Raw genomic sequence first — 5,297 nt, forward strand, 5'->3', positions numbered from 1 at the left:
TCCACAAGGGTGGCCTCGGAATGCTCAGGTGGACCCATTGCCTTACCAGTACTGGACCCTAGTCTTGGAAGCGCAGGAATCACCCCTCTGTCTAGAAGGTCAACCCTCACCAACAATCAGAGGAGGATCCACAAGGAAGGAGCTGCTTGGAGGACTGAAGGGGTGTGGAACCACCTGGGAGCTCGGGGAGGGCTCATGATGCCTGAGCAGTGGGAACAGCTGGAGGAACCAGAGCAGCAGACAGGCAAGCTGGGCTGGGACACCATCGCTACCGTTTGGCAGCCAGCTGAGGGGCTGAACCCTATGCAGTCTCAGGGTCGCCCTGTAACCTCTGGGCGGCAACGCCGATGATCTTACTTAAGCCCCAACATCTTACCTGGCCCTGCTTATGCCAGAGGTAAGGCCTCTGGGGCTAGCCTTGATTCTGTGGCCTTACCTATAGTTAATGGACTTTTGTATTCCCTGCCTGTGGGGTTTGTACCTTGCCTGTGAGCAAGACACGGGTCCCTGTGAGGGAACAGAGACCTAACAAATGTGAAGCACTTGACCCAAATAAACAGGCCTGATCAAGATGGACATCGGTCTCTGTGGTTACTTCCGAAGCGGGGTAAGTGGAAAGTGTTGCGAGTTGACCCTAGACCACCTGTAGACCCCCCCCCAGGGGGAGACGGGATCCCGCAATGGTGCAACACACTGCTACATCACACACATGGAACAGCAAGCAGTGAAGGGAGCCCTTGTCCCACAGCTCATGCAAGAGGTCAAACAGTTGGCCATCATGAATGAAGGTTTTGCAATAGCTCAAGGCCTATAAAAGGCCTTGCACAAAGCAAGGCTGGCCTTTCCTTTTCTGCTGCTACTGCATCACAGATGTGAAACAGCAAGCAGTGGAGGGAGCCCTCTTCCCACAGCTCATGCAAGAGGTCAAACAGTCACCCTCATGCTGAGAGCAGTTGTGCTGGGCCAGTGTGGACTCCAGCAAGTCTCTGGAGGGTCAGAGGCTCATTGGAGACTGGGGGGTCCCTGCAGGCTGGATTGGGAGTCCTCGAGGGCCACAAGTGGCCCCAGTGCTGGGGTTTGGGCACCCCGGTTTAGTGCTTCGGTGATAGCAACGACTCTGCTCTTTGCTGCTCAGTTTCAATTCTTCCATCCGTCTGCATCAGAGTGAGGGCAGGAATCATTGTCCTCCATTTGATAAGAAATAAGAACAGCCCCACTGGATCAGGCCATAGGCCCATCTAGTCCAGCTTCCTGTATCTCACAGCAGCCCACCAAATGCCCCAGAGAGCACACCAGATAACAAGAGACCTCATCCTGGTGCCCTCCCTTGCACCTGGCATTCTGACATAGCCCATTTCTAAAATCAGGAGGTTGCACATACACATCATGGCTTGTAACTCGTAATGGATTTTTCCTCCAGAATTAGCCTTTGATGTCATTACATAGCCAAATCTGACTGGCTATATGGCATCACCTTAAGATCCGAATGAGGGCAATGCGTCCTCTTCTCACTCTGAATTGACTTTTTGATGCCATCGTGCAGCCAGATCTGGCAACAAGGTGTCTTTATGAAGACAAATTCAAGTAAAGGCAATCCTCCCTCACTCTGCAACAGAAGAAGGGGAAAAAATGAAGAGCAGCAGTGGGGACTATTTGACATAGCTGTAATAGAGCCACCAGAGACAAGATGGAGGAACACCCAATTCATAGCCTCCCCAAGAACCTCTGAAAAGGGAGACTCATAGTCCACAAATAGCGTGGCAAAACACAGGGGCATTTCACCTCATCTATATATGAGGATGAGCCAGATGGAAGTGGTATGAAAGAAATCTCTACAGCTAATGCGGCCACACTGGGTTGCTACCAAGTCCTCCTTTTCTCTCCAGTCTCTGGCTACCTGCCTTGCACAGCTGAGCAGAGCCTATAGGGCAAGGCTGGCCCATCCATGCAGCCCCCTGAATTGGGCTGAATGCAGCAATGAACATTGGGGGGATGGGAGATCATTACTGTGGTTCTGCTGATGAGATGTGGCTCCACTAAAGATTTTCCTCTTCTCCCCTTCCTTTCCCACCCTCTCCCTCTCTTCCTTTTGAAATTCAATGCAAGGGAAGGAAGAGGAGCAGCTACCGAAAGACAGTACTGCTGCCCTATTCTCTAAAGGTGCAGAGGGTGAGGGATGGGCTGAGGGAGGCAAAATGTGGCACCCCATTCCAGGAGCCAAAATACCTTGGACGCCCCTGCTGTGGACTGTGAATGCCACTATGGGAATCGGTCACATGCACACTTCAATTTGGTCACTCTGGAGTTGAACTCCATGTCCTGGCACCTTTGTGCATATCTGTGGGCTACCCAGCAGGTGCGCCACATTGAAATGCTGTTGCGAGCCTTTCACAAAAGCCAGCCCAATGTTCTAGCTTGTACACATCAACGTCTAGCAAGTGGCACTGAGTTTTGTTTCCTTAAGAAAGCTGAATGTTTGCTTTTTCCTGGTCAACCGGCAACTCTAAATATTTACTCAGCTGTTGCCTCCCTGTGGTGAGGAATTTATAATACTTTCATGCCACTTGCAAGAAGCATCTTCTAGCCTTGGGTGTGCATGGTAAGCAGCTTAAAATCAGATGCTCTGGGAATGGAATCCAGTGAAGCACCTACATCTGGGCAGGCTGGATGCATTCAGCTAATCATACTTGGTAAGCTTCTATCTTTGCATTCCCCAAAGGACCTTCCATGATAACAGCTCACAGAAAGCCCTTTCTGAATTGTCAGCTTGGCTCTTGGTGCAAGGAGGCCTCAAGTTGCTCCAGTTAAAAAGGCATTTGGCTCCATCGCAGGATTAAATGACTTCAAAGAAGAGGAATGCTGAAAAGTGCTGCTACTCCCCCCTCTGGAAAAAAAACATTTTCCATCAGACGACATGCCCCCCCTCCCATCCTGTTCCTCTCAGGAAAACAATGCAAAATGAAGCCATTGCAGAGCAAGCAAGGGGGAGCTTGCCAGCTGTGGGGGAGATTAAAATGGCATTTAATTAGCCGTATTCTGGTGGGCACAATGATGTTGCAGGCAGCAAGGCAGGATTGCAATTTCTGGCATTTGTTAATTAAGGCAGCTCTTGACAGAGACTAATTACTTCTTAATGAGTCTGTTGTCTTAATTTATTAAGTTTTGATTCTTCTCGGACCACCATTTTCCTGGGAACTTTGCAAGTCATGAATTACTCTCTCTCTCACTCACTCACTCACTCACCTGTTTTTTTCTCACATGCCTTTTGATTTTGCATCTTTCTTAAAAAGGAGCTTCAGGCTGCAATCTGATCCTGCCACCACATCACCAGAACACATATTCTGATGATGTGACATGCTTTATGGCTGATGCAAAACTAAAAGCACCATAAAGTACAGCCTGGCCACTGTCACAAACAGTTGAGCAGTGGTGGCTGGGTGACAGTGGCCACTGTTGGAGCCCTGGCACCAATATGTCACAGCAAGGACGTGGGAAGAATTGGGTGGAGATCAGGACAGAGAGGGGAGTGTGTTGAAGGTGCGAAGGGGGATTATACTGTTGATGGCAGCTCCACTAATATCCTATCCTCCTTCCAGGTCTTGATCCACATACCCAGGTCCACTCAGACTTGCACCTGCAAAATCACTGGCCCTGGTCCAAACAGACCCATCAGGGAAGCAGAGCACCCTATATGCATGGCTGCACTGCTAAAAAAGTGGGTCCTGCTGCTAAAAAGTTTGGGAACCACTGCTCTATACAATGCAAGCTTCTTTCAAGGTTCATTCCAAGTGGAGAAAAGCCTTACCATATTGAAGAGAAAAACAGATCCCCCACTTCTTAGCACCCACACAGGAAGCCTGTCAGAAAAACAAAGACTGAATTTTAGCTGTTTTCTTCATTAAAGCAGATGTTAAGCAACAGATATTGAGTGCCTACTGTTTTCTTCTAAATAGATCTAACTATCTTGCAGCTAGCACTCCCTTCTGAAGTACAGTTAGTGGCCACCTGCAAGAGAGCCTTCTTGGTGTTTGCCCCTTGAGAACTCCTTACCTTATGAGGGTTGGAGAAGGAGATATAATTTCACTGTGCATGGCTGCTACCCCTGAGTCTCCTCAGACTTACGCCAGCTAAATAGCTGGTATAGGTACAAAGAGATCCATTGGAGGCCTGGTGGCCTTCAGGGAGGTAAGTAGAAAAGATTTTTACTGACCTGGACTGTCAGTTTGCACCCACCCAATAGGGTGCAGTGTGCGCTCTGTTGGCAGGATTGCATGCTATGGGCTGGCAGGGGATAGGTTTGGGCTGTTGACCTCCCTGTATTTCTACCACAGGTGGAGCCTATTTATTCATGTTTGTTCCGTTCCGTGACTCTGTGAGATTAACAAAAACTGTGTGGTGCTAAATTCCATAAAGTTATGCAAATACACTGCAGCCTGACACTTCCGGATGGAAGGAAACTAAGGCAGCTGTTATCAATCCCCTCCCCTCTGCTCCTTACTCGGCCCTCCCCATTGCCAGCTGCTTCTTTCACATGGGATGCTTTTCTTTTAAGAGTCCAGCCCTATGTGTTTCTACTCAGAAGTAAACCCCATTGTAGTCAATGGGGCTTACTCCCAGGAAAGTGTGGAGAGGATTGTAGGCTATATCTTATGCTTTGCTTGGTGGGAAGGCTTGCTTGTGTTGGTGATTGCCTGCACCATCTCAATGGGGGGCAGAATTTGGCAAACACTCCCTGGGTTTTTTAAAGCAATCCCCTCTGTTGCTACCACACCTGTCCCTGTGTGTGTGAGAGAGCGAGAGCAAGCAAGCAAGCAAGCAAGCAAGCGCGCGAGAGAGAGCACATACTCTGGCTACAGATTTTTTTGGCCCCCCCCTTCCCCTCTTCAGCCTCTTTGCTGGCTCAGGGGCTGCAAGAGTGTTACTGTTCCTTTGCAACGGGAACCTCTTCCAGGGCTATTTCCCTGCCTGGGCGAGGTAGAGCCCTTTTGCAGTGTTTTGGGATGCCTGGAAATGGATTTGAGACACCAGCGCAAGGCAAAGGTGCGTGTGACTTTTGGTTCCCCCACCCCATTCGAGTTGAGACAAATCCACAGATAAAAAATCTGTGGATAAATAGGCTGCACCTGTATGTGCAAACGATTACCCCTGTGGAGAATAACATGTAATGCAAGATGATGGTGATTTGGAATGAGTCTGCCATGCCCACATCTAGTCTGGGGTGGAAGAGGCCACCCAAGAAACATGCAAAGAGAGGATGATTGCTTCTTTGGCATTTCTCTGGTTTGTTCCTCCTTATT

Source organism: Tiliqua scincoides, chromosome 4 (genome assembly GCF_035046505.1).
Source record: "Tiliqua scincoides isolate rTilSci1 chromosome 4, rTilSci1.hap2, whole genome shotgun sequence".
NCBI classification, from domain to species: domain Eukaryota; kingdom Metazoa; phylum Chordata; class Lepidosauria; order Squamata; family Scincidae; genus Tiliqua; species Tiliqua scincoides.